The sequence below is a fragment of the Balaenoptera musculus genome, chromosome 7, assembly GCF_009873245.2.
Source record: "Balaenoptera musculus isolate JJ_BM4_2016_0621 chromosome 7, mBalMus1.pri.v3, whole genome shotgun sequence".
In the NCBI taxonomy this organism is placed as follows: Eukaryota; Metazoa; Chordata; class Mammalia; order Artiodactyla; family Balaenopteridae; genus Balaenoptera; species Balaenoptera musculus.
In genome coordinates, this window is record NC_045791.1 from 68,198,207 (window position 1) to 68,215,677 (window position 17,471).

At 34.4% G+C, this 17,471-nt stretch overlaps 1 long non-coding RNA gene across 1 annotated transcript in view; it reads right to left on the reverse strand.

Moving 5' to 3' along the window:
• The window catches only part of LOC118898307, a 188,040-nt gene that overhangs the window by 167,666 nt on the left and 2,903 nt on the right, over positions 1-17,471 (reverse strand). The window lies entirely within an intron of this gene.

Below are 17,471 nucleotides of genomic sequence, written 5' to 3' on the forward strand. Positions count from 1 at the left end.
TTCTATTAAAAGTTTCTCTATAATTACAATATGTATCCTTAATTCTTTTAAGTCATACAGTATTTTTACCATTTCTTAGACAATTTAAAGACTTTAGAACAACTGAATTCTCTTTCTCCTCTCTCATACTTTATGCTGTTTTTGTTATATGTTCTTAAGCCAGTAGCATATTATTAGTATTGGTTAATACAATAAATATCACTTAGATATATCCATATCTTTATTATTTCCATAAATTTTCATTTCTTTCTGCATTTTCATGCTTCCAGGTAGAATTATTTTCTTTCTGCATGAAGTACTTCATTGCTATTTCTTTTAGTACAGATCTTCTGGGTATAAATTCTTTCAGTCTTTGTTTACCCTAAAATCTTTATATCATCCTCCTTTTTGAAGGATGTATTTTATAGAATTTCATGGCTGATACATATTAATTACATATAATATTTGTTTTGCACTGAGTTATCATCATTCCAGTATCTTCTGCTTTCCATTGTTTCTGTTAAAAAGTCAGCTGTAAGACATTGTGGCTCAACTGGCAATAATAATTCTCTTGGTCTGATTTTATAATTTTCTCTCTTTTTGCTATGGTTTTCAGCAGTTTTACTATAATTTGTCTAGATATGTTTTTTTCCTTCATATTTATTCTGCTCAGAATCCATAGCACTTCTTGAATACATGGCTTGACTTCTTCAATCGGTTTCAGAAATTTCTCGGTCATTATCTCCTCAAATACTCCTTTTGTTCCATTTTCTTTCTTCTTCTGGAATTCCAACTACACATATATCAGACCTTTGCACTTTGTCTTATATATCTCTTATATGCTTTTTCTACTTTTTCTATTTATTTGTTTCTGTGCTGCTGTCTTAAATTAACATTTTCTTATTCTCTATATACCAAATTACTAATTCTCTCTTTAGTTGTACCAAATATGCTGTTAAGCTATCCATTGAGTTCTAAATTTCAGATATTTATTTTGAGTTCTAGAATTTCCATTTGATTTTTTAAGTTCTCTGCCAAAATTCTTCCTCCTTGACTATTAATCACAGTTATTTTAAAGTCTATGTTGGATAACAGCAGCATCTGGACCTCCTGAGAATATATTCTATCATCCTTAGTTTGGGTCAATTCTTTTCTCTCTGTATGAATGAATTAGATTTTTATTGGGTGATGAACACTGTAGATTTTAAAACATTGTAAAGATAATCTGAGAATCTGGGTGGTGTTACCTTCTTCCAGAGAATTTGGGGCTAAAGAAAAGATTGCTTTAATCTAATTAGAGATCAAGATAATTTGAAACTGGCCTTCAGTTCCTGGTCTTCATGACTAGTCTATTTCTGGTTTACCCTTACTCTAGGATGCAGCCCTTGATGGTTCCAACTGAGAAGATAGGCTATTTACAAAGCACCGACCTCCTTGACAAATCCTCAATTCCAATTTTTATTCTTCAATCTCTATAATACAAAGCAGCTCTCTTCAGCTTCTCAATCTTCCAATCACTGCTTTCACTTTTGAAATCTACAATTTCCTTGAGGGAGAGAGTATGCCCAAATGCTGGGCTCATTTTTGCTAGTTTCCCTCTTCTTTCAGCTCTTGGCTTAAAAATAATTAGTAGCCATCTGATGACTTCATATAGATGCTCTTTTCTGCTTCATATTTTATCCAAATTTTATAATCATTCTTAACAGAAAAATTGGTTTTAAATAACCTAGTCATTAATGGAAATTCTCTTTTTAATTCCATTTTTTAATCCTTTACCTTGTGGCTACTCTCTTCCTTCTACACTATGTCACTTAAGTTTTAAATCTTAAAAAACATTTCTAGCCAGAATATTGGTGCACCCATACTAGGCTCAGATAGCTCAGAAAGTCCATATCAAGAATGCAACATGAAAGAAAGAGAAGGGAAGAATAAAACCATGATCCAGCAAAAATGCTCCAGTATCTAGGACATTCAGAAATGTTGATAGCTCCCCAAATTATCTCCTCTAGCTTTTTCTTTCTTAGCAAATCCATTATTGTGGGAATTCTGAGTTACTGGTCTTTCAGTGGTGGCTGGCAGAGGCCAGAGTTACCAATTACTAGCTCTGCCAGTGACTTAACAACCCGAAAGGTAGATATTTCCAGTTGAACTAACCCACCTTTAGCAAAGAAATCATAGTAATGTGTTTCCCCTCATGGACAACAACTATTGTTCAAGGGAAAGAGAAAAATAGCCCTAGAAACATATCGTGTAAGTATAAAGAGAGGTTTATAAAAAACAAAACTTACAAGTGGAGAAAACAGCAGATTGCACAAGATACCCAAAGTGCATATAATCCCACCGAGTAGAGTACCTGGGGTGGGCACAGCTAGATTCATCGTGTAACGTACCCAAGAAAGGAACCCTGCCCTTGTATTCATCGTCAAGTGGCATAGGGTCAAGATAAACTTTAAGTGGACTATGTAACAATGGGGGCTTCATGGTTGAAGAATGTTTGAAGAAGAGGGGAGCCTCTGGAGCTCAGATAAGGTATTAGTTGTTAGCAAAATAGCAGGTGCCAGGAAGAGACCTTGTTCTTCTTACATTGAACAGGCATGCTCCTCCTGACAAGTCAAGTTTTTGCAAAGCCACCAAAAGGGAGAATAGAGAGAGTGCCACCAGGGTAGTAGCCAAGGCAATCCAAGATAAAAGCCTTATCTTTTCTCAGCGTTTTAGCCCTAGTTCTATCATTATGATTGTTTGAACATACACACTTGGCTCCCATGGATCTCAATCTCCACATCAGTACACTTGGAGATGAAGATAAAGGTGAAACTTGATAAATTTAATTCCAGATGGTATTAGGACACTGTTTTCTAATTCTCCACATGTGTCCAGGCCCAAACTTTGCACAACACAATTTGCTCTTACTCTAATCCACTTATATCAGTGGTCCTCAGCCTTGGCTGTACAAATCTTAGTGTAATCATACATTTTCATTTCTCTAAATAAACACCTACAAGTGGAATTGCTGGGTCATGTGGCAGGTATATGTTTAACTTTATAAGAAATAAACTGTTTTCCAAAGCAGTTGTACCATTATACCTGCCCACCTGCATTGTATGAGATTTCCAGTTGCTCCTCAATCTCACCAATATTTAATATTGTCAGTACCTACAAAGCTTTTAAAAACATGTTGTCCAGGCTACAGCCCAGAATAATTAAATCAGAGTCTCTGTCATTAGCATTTTCAAAGCTCTCCAGGTAAAACCAGTATGCAGTCAAGGTTGAGAATCACTGGCTTCATGGATAATATAATCCATTTTTTTCTCCTTCTCCACAGCTATGTCTAATGGATACAAGCTCTATAATTAGCATACAGTTTCAAAAGCAAGATTGAAAGCAAGCTAGTAGACACAATAATTGGGGTAAAAGAACTCTTTGGACTAAAATAAATATCCCCAAATAGTGTATGCATTTGTTATAACTTTTTATAACACTTTAGATATATTATAATATTTTGAACTTTTTTCAGATGTTTTCAGATATATATCATTTTAGTAATTAATCACACTTTTTGCTATAATAAAGTTGAAACAGCCTAATTAGTCAATAGAGGTATATTAGAAGTAAAAATCCATCTAATTATCTGCCATATAAAATACAATCACCATCTGTACTATTCCCTTGATCTCATGTAGAACAGAACCACAGCGGCATGTAGCCACTTAACACAATCAATTAACCACATTATCCTAAGTTTTCCAAGCATACATATGAGTCTGAGGTGTTTTGACGTAATGAATTGTTGGAGAAAATACTGCAAATTATAAAACATACATGGCAAGGTTCTATATTTGTAAAAAATCAATAAGATACATAATGTATACATATAAGGTATCTAAAGAGATACAGTATTTATGTCAATAGTGTCAGATTGCCTATAGGTATTCTTCATATTTTTCTTTTGTTAAATGTCTGGTTTTTCACTTATATGCACATACTGCCTTTTTTATTCAAAAGAAATTCTTTTTAAAAATGTGGAACTTGAGTGTTCTGCTTTTTACAAAATATTTTATTTTAAGCCAAATACACTTGCTTTTCTTGTTTATGTTTTGTACATAAGAAGACAGGTGGTTCACACTAATTTCATTATCACATATGTACATCCTTCTAATTTTTTCCTATTAAGAGACTAAGCAAGGGCTCTAGGACTGGATACAAATACTGGTTCTGCCATTTGCTAAGTATATCATTTTGGATGAATTATTTAATATCTGTGTGTCTCAGTTTTCTTGTCTACACAATGATAATAACTGTATGGGTTATTAACTTTATAGGTTAGCTGTGAGAAATAAATCAGATAATCCAGTAAAAGTACTTTGCTGGCATATAGGAGGTTCTCTATAAATATTAGCCATTTTTATCAATATATTTATTACTAACTGGAAAATATTCAAATTAATTGAGTGAAAATAAATAAAAAGAAGCACACACACACAAAAACAATGACATAGGATATCCATTTGCAATTAAATTACCCTTTAACAAAGCTTAGAGTCACAGAATTTAAGATTACTGCATTGTATAGAACATTCCATTTACTGGCCACTGGGGAGGCATGCAGGAAACAGAGACCCAAAAGAACTTTGTGAAAATATAAAGCAGAGGCATATAACATAATACTGTGCTAAATTAAAAAAGACAAACTCTTGCACACAATTTATTTCATGCTCACAGTGGAAAATGCATGTAAAACCATCCGGGTACCCATAAGCATGAATCTAATATAGAATTATAGTGCATTTCAGTCAAAAATCTCTGTTGTCCCAAGGTTTCTCTGATAACTTTTAAAACCACTGTCAAAACTTAGTCAACATTTATGGTCCTTTAGGAACTATTTTTTGGACTAATGAATTAATCTGTTGCATCATTTGAAATTCTTAATTTATTTTCAAAGCAATGAATATGAGTAGCTTAGTTCTTTCTAGAGTATTTGCAACCACATCATACAATGATTAAAGGAAAATATGCAGATAACTTATTTCAGCTAAGACCAAAGTTATTCACAAACAGTAATCAATTTTCATATTTCCAAGTGCTAACATTATATCTTTTAATAAATGAATGACTAAAGAAATAAGTTCAAAGTAATAAATAAAACCCATTATCAAAATGTGTTGGAGGGGCTTCCCTGGTGGCGCAGTGGTTGAGAATCTGCCTGCCAATGCAGGGGACACGGGTTCGAGCCCTGGTCTGGGAAGATCCCACATGCCGTGGAACAACTGGGCCCGTGAGCCACAACTACTGAGCCTGAGCGTCTGGAGCCTGTGCTCTGCAACAAGAGAGGCCGCGATAGTGAGAGGCCCGCGCACCGCGATGAAGAGTAGCCCCCACTTGCCACAACTGGAGAAAGCCCTCGCACAGAAACGAAGACCCAACACAGCCAAAAATAAAAATAATAAATAAATAATAAATTTTAAAAAAATGTGTTGGAAATTGCCAATTTTAATCTCATTTTAATTTTTAAGCTATGCTTCTAAAAACATGGATTTAATGCTTTTTAAGACATATTTCTTCTAAAGTACTGTATTTTTTGGTAACTATGTATTTCACAAATAAAATGAAGAGGTGGTAGACTCCATCACTGGGATAATTCCATCTCAGACACTACTAACAGCTATGTTCAGAAATATCCAAGACCATCAAAAAAAGCATATATTAAAAAAAAAAAGCATATATTGCTAAAATCTAAAAAATTAGTTTTAGTGCATATTTCCTGCCACAAATTATAATCTTATCCTTGCACTTCTCCTTAGTCTAAAATCAAGTTCCTCCCCCTGCTTAAGCTCCACAAGAAAATGCACTCCTTGAGGTCTTAGAAGAAAATTTCAGTACAAATAAAGTTCTGTAATGAAATATGATTGACCCAGCTCTGACCTCTAGCCATGTAACTAGGAAAACTGCTTGAAAATTAGTTTAGACTGGATTACTTATATATTAAAAGCCACTTATACATGATGTTATTCCAATACAAGATGCCAAGAAAAAGCTATTAATTTGTGAATACAGCTTCTAAAGTGTGGGAAATTCACGAATGATAATGCAAGATCTTAACATTATTCAAAGAGTCCACAGACAAATCATCACAAAAGTGAGAAAGATGGAGCTATAATTTATAGGGGTTGAAGAAACTGGATCACTTCCTGTAAACTCAAAGAGAAAAGAATTATAATTCGTTTGCCTGTTTCAACCCAAATATCTATTGAACATGTGTTAATTTGTCTTGTCTGTGCTGGGCAAGTTCTTCCCCAGCAAAAAACACATTTGAAAGCTTGTTAATGGCTATACCATAGGAAGATGTTTTAAGATTACACTAAATTTTCAAGAAAATGGTACAATTTTTCAATCATTTTTAGGTTATTTGCTTCAAGTAAGCATTCAAACTCCATCTCTGTAAAAGGTTCTTATAAAGTTTTATTTAGTTAAAAATGCAAATAATTTTAGGAAATGCATGATAAGAAGAAACTGCAAAGTTTTTAAATCCTTTGCCTTGAGCCTGGAAAGTGTAAGAATAAGGATGAGGTGGAGGGGAATGTTTATATCACTCAAACATAGCTACAGCTGTTTTGTATCAAAGGAAAGGTTTTTGAAATGTGCTAAAAGCCAAGTTTAAAATACCTAAAAAGAGGTTCACCACACATGGAAAGGGATATCCACCTTCTCCAAAACTTAGTATTCTAAGCTATTATGTTACTTGATATTGGTTAAATGTGACCATTATCTAACATTTTAACTGAAAAATATAAGATTTTTTCTACCTTTTAAAAGTCCAAAATCCTCCATCAACTCAGCAGCTGTGCATGATTAAGAATGTAAACAGGCTCAAGAGACTGACTCCATTTCCAGGTCCTCTGCTTATGAATCACCTACCCAAAGACATAATTTTAATGGAAACAGAATTTCTTTCTAAAGCAACAAATAAATTAACTTGCAGGAATACTACAGCAAGACAACACTTCTTTACTAACACTATTGTACTGAACAAAGGCAGGCTCCATTTTCTTTTGCTTTAAGACATATAGTGAGGAAATGAGAATTTCTCTGTTTTTCATTTTCTGGGAAAAGAAAAATATTATAGTTGCCTTTCCAATAACAGCAACTTAAACTCCCAATCTTGTTATGGCAGCTTGAAGATCTTTCACTGAGGATGGACACAGTATTTTGGATGGTGAAAGTAGAGTGCCTTACTTAAGGCTGTTCAAACCAAGATTGGGTTGACTGGTTCTGCTTACCTGGCCACCCTTGACCCAGATTCATGTGCTCAATTTACAGATCAAGATGAAATCCACTCTAATGTCTGGGATTGTAAAAAAATGTGCTATATTATTTAGCCAATTATTTAGCACAAGGGACTCATTTCAAGTGAGAATGCCAATATTCTGAGTGAAGGACAAAGGTAAGTGAATACAAATCTGAGTAAAAGTAATAATAATACTTATCTGAAATAAGAGGCTATAGCTGAAGCTGAAGCTAAAGGAAAATTAATTCAATCTCACAGACATTCACATGCTGCCCATTGTATAAACTATAGTGCCTGGACATGTACACAGTTTTGCTTTTTGACTCTCAGATGGTGTGATGTCAAAAGAAAGTACATAGCATTACTATGTAAATAGATTTGACATAGTTCATTCAAATCTGACTCTTAAAAAACATGTGTGACTATCAAAACATCAAGTTGTACACCTTAAATAGATACACTTTGTCAATTACACCTCAAAGAAGCTGTTTTTAAAAAAAATTCTGTGGCTATTAATTCTTAATACTGGTCTGAAGAACACAGGATATAAATCATAAAAAGGAAAGCAACCCAGAGTATAAAATTCAGTGACCATGGTGACTTTTAATAGTCATTCTTTAAATTGGAATATAATACAAATGTATCCAATCACACTGTACATCTTAAACTTACACAATGTTATATGTCAATTATATCTCAAAAATAAATAGGAATTTTTATATCAATAAAGATAATAGAATATAATAAAAATTAAAATACTATGATTCAGATATACTAATTTATCTTTTTACCGTTAGCCTTACTTTAAATCATCTTTCTAAACACTGGATAGAAGCCATATAAGACACAATCACCACCTCTACTATTCCCTTGACCTCATGTAGACCCACAGTGGAATATAATGATGAAAGGCACTCCATGTAAATCCAGACACAATCATTTAACCGCATTATCCTGAGTTATCCAGGGATATTTGTAAATCTGTCAGATGTTTTGATGTAATGAACTGGATTGTTTATTCAACTGGTCCTCTTGACTTTGGCTGTAGAAGCCCAGCTTGGAAACAGTCAAAGGAAAGTGAAATAACTGAGGGTGTCCATGGTCTAAGTATTTACAAGTTTAATTTTTATGACTACAGTCCTTCACTTGAAAATCAGCATGAATCCATTCTCTTATTTGAAGTTGTGCTTATAAAATTTTCACTTCATGGCATTTATTCTCGTTTAGCGAAACTTCTTTCTGAAAGTCACCAGTATTTCCTTTTTCATCAGAAAATTACACTCACAAAATGACACAGGATAGATTCTGCTCACAGAATTATAGAAATACCCCTGCATTTTATTGATTTTTTATATATCCACTCAATGCCAAGACATATGCCCTAGTCAATCAGAAATGCAAGTCTAATTGCTCAATTAGCACTATTCATCTTATAATATTGTGTAAGGGGTTAATGAAACAAGGAAATTATCTTCAGTTTATCCTTAATAGTTTGAGAAGATCTGTAAACGAGAGTTAGATTCTACTTCTAATTTGGAGGCAGAGTGGGAAACCTTAAGTAAATGGAAAAATTCAGATTAAAACTACCACTTAATTCCTTTAAAAACTATTCACACTTCACCCTAAAAATAGAATTGTTTTAATGTCAAAATAAAAATACAATCTTTATAACACCCCTTTATATGACAATTTATTTATGACTAAATTATTAGACAATTATTTTTTCAAGTGACTTCCATAAGTGAAATTACTGAAGCTTTACTATTATTTATGACCTCTCAAACAGACTAGAAAACCTGAAGAATGTCATAATAGTTTTCTATTCAGTCGCTAACCACAGTTTGATGGAAACTTTAAAATGGAAAATAGAGCACTTAGAATCTATTTATTTTAGAATTATAATTCAGGCTAAGAAAAAGAGTGGGTTCAATATCCGTCATTAAATGTAAGAGAGCAATATGAATGCTTCTCTCTTAAATTAGAAGTATGTTTTATTCTGATCCAATAGAAAAATAATATATATAAAATACTTTCAGGGCAAACTGCCAATATCCACATACATCCCAACAAATAACATATATTCCAACAAATAACATCATTTCTTTCCATGTAACTAAGACTATAATGGCAAGACCAAAAGATGTATATATGAGAATAAAACAAATACTAAAACCAGAAGTAGGAAAATTTATTTTTATAAGATAGAAAAATAGCATTATGTATCGAAAAAACAGAGCTCCTGAAACACTTCCACCAATGATTCTAAAAGCTAGCTAGACAAAATAACATAGAATATATTTTTTGAATGCAAGTTTCTCCACATACATTTTGAATTTGGTTTTGTGAGGAAAATACTACAGATAATTAAGTTATTTCTGTTACATTTAATATATACTAGAGCTATCATTTAGCCATCTAAGTTGACCAGTAATAAAGGCCAAATTATCAATTAATTACCAACACAGCATTATATTTATACATATGTATTATAATTATACAAATGCATAATACACATTTTTCACTAAAGCTTTGCTTCTTAATCTAGAAGCTAAATACCTATGGCCTTGAATGATTAAATATAATGACAAATTCAAGGACACTTTTATGTTTATTTAACAAGACAAAAATATGTGAATATACATGGAACTGCATAAATTTTTAGTCACTGATGTATTTTACTGATACATGTAGAAGGTAACTCACTAACTTAAGAACATCAGCTGTTATGATACCTATTAAGTTTTTACTATGAAGGAAAAAAGGTCATGTATTATCACCTTGAAATAACATGAATCAAAACTTTTTCATAAATCAAAACATATATCAAAACTTTAAAACTATAATCTCTAATTTTTAATTAAAAAAAGATTTTGCATTTATATTTCCAAACCTTTAGGCATAACTAAATCTGGTCTCAGCCTTTCTTTCAATTCTTTTTTTTGCGGGGGGTGGGGCGGAGCACAAGGTAGTGCAGGCACTTTTGCTGGGCATTTTCTTTTTTGTTTTTTTGTTTGACCACGCCATGCAGCCTGTGGGGTCTTAGTTCCCCGATCAGGGATTGAACCCAGGCCCCCAGCAGTGGAAGCACGGAGTCTTAATCACTGGACTGCCAGGGAATTTCCCTTTCTTTCAATTCTTTCTCGCTACCTCGTTACTCCTTCCAAGTATCCGTAAGAAAACTAAACTAGAGTCCTTATGTTTCACAAACCCATCACACTAGTGCTCATTCCATTCTGCTGCCTCAAAAACCTGTTGTTCCCTTCACTGCCTAGAGAAATTCCCCTCTATCATTCAACACTTACCTCCAATAACTTCTCTTCTATAAAGTTTTCTTTAGTTCCCCTAGATTATGGGTTGGCTCTCCTGCGCTGTCAGAAATTTTTAATTTGTGCTTCTTTCCTAAGTTACAGTGAATGTTCCTTAAGATGAGGATCTTTCTTAATCCTTTCTGAGCATAGCACAGAACCTGAGGTAGGCCCTTAACAAATATCTTTGAAAAGAGAAAAAGAGGGGAGGGGAAGAAGAAGATATAAAGAAAAAAGAAAGTAGTTAATAACTAATAATAACTCTACCTTTTTTGGGAAAACTATTAGAAGCACAAATTCTAACTGTGTGGTTAGAACTCTATAAACTATCATCAACATAAATCAGATATTAGAATACTTTCAAATATAGTATTTAAATATCTGATACCTGAGAAGGTACATAGGCGTTGCACAAAAATCTGCCTTTATTACTGCTAATCTTTAGGAAAATAAAAGTTCAGTTATTATTAAATGATAATATCAGTGAGATTTAGTTTGGTTTTAAGAAAACTTGTATCATTAGAGTGAATAGCTTCCTGATTAAAGAATAAACAAAGCTTATAGGGAAGGAAAGAAAATCATATGGTTCTCAAGGAAGGATTTTAAAGCAAAATCCAACATTTATTTGGGCAACTGTTTCCCAGTAATAAACTGCTACTCACTAATGGGGTCAAAGATACTAGATGGCTCTCCAGAGGCCCTTTTCTATTCAAAGGGCTTTCAAAATAAAGTGGGGGTGGAATAAGAGGCTAGGGAACTGTTCCTTCATGCACCAAATGCATTCTCAGAGTACTAACATCTGTTTCAGTTTACATACTTTAAGTATGACTTTACACATGGAAATTAAACATGCCTAAGAAGGCTGTCTGCAAAAGAACTACACATACCATTAACAGCTGGAATTTGATTAGGTCCACATTCTACACAACATAATAATCTGTGAGCCACCAATGACCCCCATCTCAAAACCCAAATGTCAAAGGACAGCTTCTAATGCTCATGAAATTTTTAGAGTATAGAGGGATAAGACAGTGAAGGAAGAGGAATCTGATTCCAAAACAACATATAGGAGTTCTAGAACTTAAAGACATCTTTTGTAAAAAAAAGACAAGTAAAGATGCAAAGATCTTTTTGAATGTTTCTATACTAAGAAATGCTCATTCTATAACACTCTACTAAGTTTAATTATTAGTTAGATATTAAAAAATATTTTTCCATGTGCTAATACGATAATTACAATTTCTGGTAGACTGAAGTACAATATAACACAAAACCTACAAAAATAATGATGCACCTTTGGTGCCACCACGTGGTATATCTATATTTTTGCAGTCGTAGTTTTTTTTAAATAATAGTTTTCATACCTAGTTCTGAAGTCATCATCGTCAGCTCAGATCTCTGGCATGCAAATACTATTAAATACTTTAGGAATATAGGGTCTGTTCCCAGATAATTTACATATTAATAAATCATCAACCAGTAAATGGTAATTAGGAACCCACAATGCAGGAAACATTGCATTATGATACCTAGAAGACCAATATACCATCTTGCCCTCAAAGAGCATACATCTGTAAACACGAAAACACAGACAAATCAAGTATTAACAGGAGACAACTCAAGCTATTATACAATTAAATCGCAATAAGTGGTAAAGTAAAGTTTAAGTGCTCTGACTGGAAACTAGGAAGATAAATGAGAATGTTCATGGAAGAGAATTGAGAAGGTTTGAACCTCTTGGAAAGGATTTAGATATCCAGAATGAAAATAAGAGGGCATTTCAGGTAGAAGCAACATTAAATAAAGGTAAAGATCTAGAATCATCATGGAATGCTAGGAAGACCACCCCACAGTGAGGTTCACAGAGGCGAGAAAAATAAGCTAGATTAGAAAAAGTTAGGACAATTTGTGTCAGTCCTTCATTGCCAGATCCAGAAGCCTAGATTTTAGCCTATAGGTCATAGGGAATCATTGATTCAAAATATCATGCTTTTATTTCCCACTGTAGATATAATCCCTCTGCCACGTGAACGTCTATGAGTTTATACAAAAATAATTTCCCAAATTGAGAATAATTAACAGCTCAGATCCTTTAATCCCTCACTCTGAGTAGGTTAATTTGAGGTTACAGAGCCCTGAAATCAAAGTCAACCAGTAAATCACCCCAGAGGGAAAAAATTAATAAATAAATATTAAAAAGGAGGATGACTGGGCCCAAGGAGATGTGAAACCTTCTTCCTAATATTTTACTGAGATCTGTTCTGAGAGGATGGGTGTGCATTGCAGGGAAGGAAAAGAATTTTAACAAAGAAGAAAGGAGAAGAAATTTAGGCTCATAGGCCCCTTTCAAAGCAGAGTGTAATGTAGTGTGTATTGGGGAGGAGCAGAGGCAGGTAAAGGAATGAGGCACTAGGACAATTGCTAGGTGACACTTAGATGTCCAGGTAAAAATTAAAACTCCAGCAGTGGGTCAGTTTGATTCAAATTGCTGATGTAAAAATCAAAAAAAAAAATAGAAAATTTATTGTGGGTCATATATTATTGGATGCTACACTGATTTGTTCTTGAAAACGCAATTACAGAGCACCATGAAGAGTAAAATATCTCCAGGCGGGGAGATTCAAATAATGGTTCCTGAACCTTCACATGTGAGAAATCATGGGGAAAACTTGGGGTCTTTGTTTATGCTGTCCATTCTGCCTAGAATGTCCTTTTCAGAATCTCTTTACATGGCTTACTTCTATTCATCCTTTGAGAATTAGATGAATCATCACCTCCTTCAAAAATGCAGGCCAGGGGCTTCCCTGGTGGCGCAGTGGTTGAGAATCTGCCTGCCAATGCAGGGGACATGGGTTCGAGCCCTGGTCTGGGAAGATCCCACATGCCGCGGAGCAACTCGGCCCGTGAGCCACAGCTACTGAGCCTGCGCGTCTGGAGCCTGTGCTCGGCAACGAGAGGCCGCGACAGTGAGAGGGCCGCACACCGCGATGAAGAGTGGCCCCCGCTCGCCGCAACTGGAGAAAGCCCTCGCACAGAAACGAAGACCCAACACAGCCGTACATACATACATACATACATACATAAATAAAAAGAATGTAAGCAGACAAGAATAGCATTAAAAAAAAAAATGCAGGCCAGGTTAGGGGGCCTTCTGTAAACCCACATCACCATGTATATACCTAACATTTGCACTTGATTACACCATAACATAATGATCACTTTTGTGTCCATATTCCTCAATATAAGATCCTCCCTTATGTACCATGTACCATGTCTTAACTCATCTTTATATCCCCAGGAACCAGGACATTGTCTTATATTAACTGTTCAATGTTTGTTGAATTAGGAAGCAAAATGTGTTATTAAAAAGATAAAATTACACACCTATCAGAATGGCCAAAATCCAGAACACTGACAACAAAAAATTCTGGCAAGGATGTGGAGCAACAGGAATTCTCATACATTGCTGGTAGGGTTGCAAATTAGTACAGCCCCTTTCGAAACAATTTGGAGGTTTCTTACAAAACTAAACATACTCTTACCATACAATCCAGTAATAGCACTCCCTGGTATTTACCCAAAGCAGTTGAAAACTTAACATCTACACAGAAACCTATACATGGATGTAATAGCAGCTTTATTCATAACTGTCAAAACTTCAATGCAAACAAGATGTCACAACCTTATCAAGTGAATGAATAAATAAACGGTGGTATATCCAGATAATAGAATATTATTATTCAGCACTAAAAAGAAATGAGCTATCATGCTATGAAAAGACATGAAGGAAACTTATACGAATATCACTAAGTGAAAGAAGCCAATCTGAAAAGGCTACATATTGTATGATTCCAACTATATAACATCCTAGAAAAGACAAAACTAGGGATGGAGACAATAAGAAAATCAGTGGTTTCCAGAAGTGGGAGTTGAGGAGGAAAGATGAATAGGAAGAGCACAGAGGATTTTTAGGGCAGTGAAAATATTCTGTATGATATTATAATGCTGGATATATGTCATTATATGTTTGTTCAAGCCCATAGAATGTACAACACTAAGAGCGAACCCTTAGGAAAGCTAGGACCTTGCGTGATTATGATGTGGCAATGTAGGTTCATCCTTGGTAAATATCTTCCCATCTACACTGTGAGAACCTGGCAGGGTTCCTGGAGATAAAACATATGAAAGTGTGGGGATACTCATGCAGCTAGGCCCCCTTGGAATTTTTAACAATCAAAGTTGTCCACACTGAGCCTCCAATAATTTGTCAATTATAGCTTAAGTTTTCTTTCCCAAGTACTGCTCCAGCAATGGCAGTTTCTGCTCTTGGGCATCTGCTCTGATATGCTGTGATTCCATCTGCCTGTCTCCAGTTTGGGGAGCAGGGGCAGTGCTTTTCCTTGTGACCTCAATTATTTGATGGATCTAAGAAGAACTGTTAATTTTCAGTTGTTTTTTTCTTTCTTTTTCCTTGTTGTGGGTGTGAGAGTAATGATTTCCAAGTTCCATACAAGCTAGACCAGAATTGTGACTACTGTGATAGACCAGAAGGGACCCTGTATGACTTTTGACACTAGACCACAAGACACTCCCTGAGGAATGTCAGCCACCACGTAAAACTTCCAACTACCCTGAGACTGCTATGTCAGAGACGCCAGGTTTAGGTGCCCTGGTTGATAACCCCAGGTAAACTTGCAGCGAACAGTCAGCGTCGACTTCCAACCATAAGTGTGCCATTTTGGATGTCCAGTCAAGTCAAGCCTTCAGGTGACTGCAGTCCAGCCAACATGAAAAATCCCATACAACCATCTCAACTGACACAGAAAAGTCACTTGACAAAATACAACATCCTTTCACGATCAAAACACTCAGAAAACTAGGAAGAGAAGGGAATTTCCTCAACATGATAAAGGGGACATATGAAAAATTCACAGCTAACATCATACTTCATAGTGAAAGACTGAACACTCTCCTCCCAAGATCAGGAATAAGACGAGGATGCCTGCTTTTACCACTGCTATTCACCATTGCACTGGAAGTTCTACCCAGATCAATTAGGCAAAAAAAAGAAAAGAAAGAAATAAAAGGCATCCAAACTGGAAAAGAAGAAGTAGTATCTATTCACAGATGACAAGATCTGACATATAAAAAATCCTAAAGAATACAAAACAGAAAACTATTAGAGCTAGTAAATGAATTCAGCAAAGTTGCAGGATACAAGATCAATATACAAAGAGCAGTTTTATATCTATACACTAATAATTGTGGAGATGGGGGGAGAAGTAAATACTTAAAGGTAAACGATTTCCTTTGGGGTGATGAAAATGTCCTGGAACTAGATAGAGTGGTGGTTGCACAACATTGTGAATGTACTAAATGTCACTAATAAAAAAATTTGTTATGTATTTTTCACCACAACTTAAAAAAAAAAAAAAAAAACTGATGCCCAGGTTACACTGCAGACCAATTACATCAGAATTTCTGAAGATAGGACAGGACCAGGTTTCATTATTTTCTAAAGCACACCAGGTGGTTCCTATGTGTAGCTAAAGTTAACTACATCTTTATATATATCAAGGAGAATTTAGTAAAAGGTTGGTATGAATAACTAGAATATCCTTGGGGATATAACTAGCATAAAATATTTATTAAGGCCAGGTACTTAAAAGTATGGTGTTTTGTATGAGTTGATTTTTATGTTGGTAGGACTTGCGAGTCCACTTAATGGCTTATTTTGCACAGCTGTCATTAAATTGTGGAACTTTTTTTAGCTTTATGAAGCTATTCCTTATTGTCTAGCCTCTCAGATTGAAATCTGAGAGTTCAATAACAATTTTTAATTTTTGAGATATCATTTTAATAATCTGAGAAAAAAATTACCACCAAAAAAACCCGTAAGTTCTCTTTTGCAGTGTTACTTCCCAATTATATTACACCCTCCATCTGTACAAAATAAAATAATACTATCCATGTTTCCAGTCTTCACGAACACCCTCCTTCTCCCTTCCTAGCTTACCATTGACCAGAAGCCTTACCAATAACAAAATAATCAATTAACATATATTTTTGTTAAATGTATATCTACATACGTGTTATGCATTCCTGACATACCTAACTTTCTCTTAAATTTTCCGATATTTTTGGGCAATTCAGTGCATCTGTGAGTTTTTTCAAATTGTCAAAAACCTCCAAAAAAATTTTCCAACATATTTATTGAAAAACAACTGCATATAAGTGGACCCACAGTTCAAACCTGTGTTGTTCAAGAGTCAACTGTATAAAACTCTTCATATAAAACATAGGAGAATATTTTCATAAACTTGGAATACATAAAGTGTTTTTAGATACAATAACAAAAGCACGATCCATAAAAGAAAAAAAGTGATAACTGTACTTCATCAAAATTTAAAACTTCAGTTCTGTGAAAGACACTATTAGAAGAATGAAAAGACAAGCCACAATCTGGGAGGAAATATTTATAATTCACATATCTGACAAAGGAATTGTGTCCAAAATATATAAAGAAATCTCCAACTCAACAATAAGAAAACAACCAACCAATAAAACAATGGATAAAATATTTGAAGACATTGCACCAAAGAAGATATACAGATAGGAAATGAACACATGAAAAGATGCCCAACACCATTAGTCATTAGTGAAATAAAAATTAAAACAATGAAATACCACTATAAACTTATTACAGTGGCTAAAATTAAAAATACTGACAACACCAAGTGCTGACAAGGATGTGAAGCAACTAAACCTTTCAAAATTTACTGATTAGAATGCAAAATGGTACAAAACTGGAAAAACAGTCTGGCAGTCTCTTAAAAATTTAAACATATTATTTGACCCAGCAATCCCACTTATTGGTATTTATCCTAGAGAAATGAAAACTTATG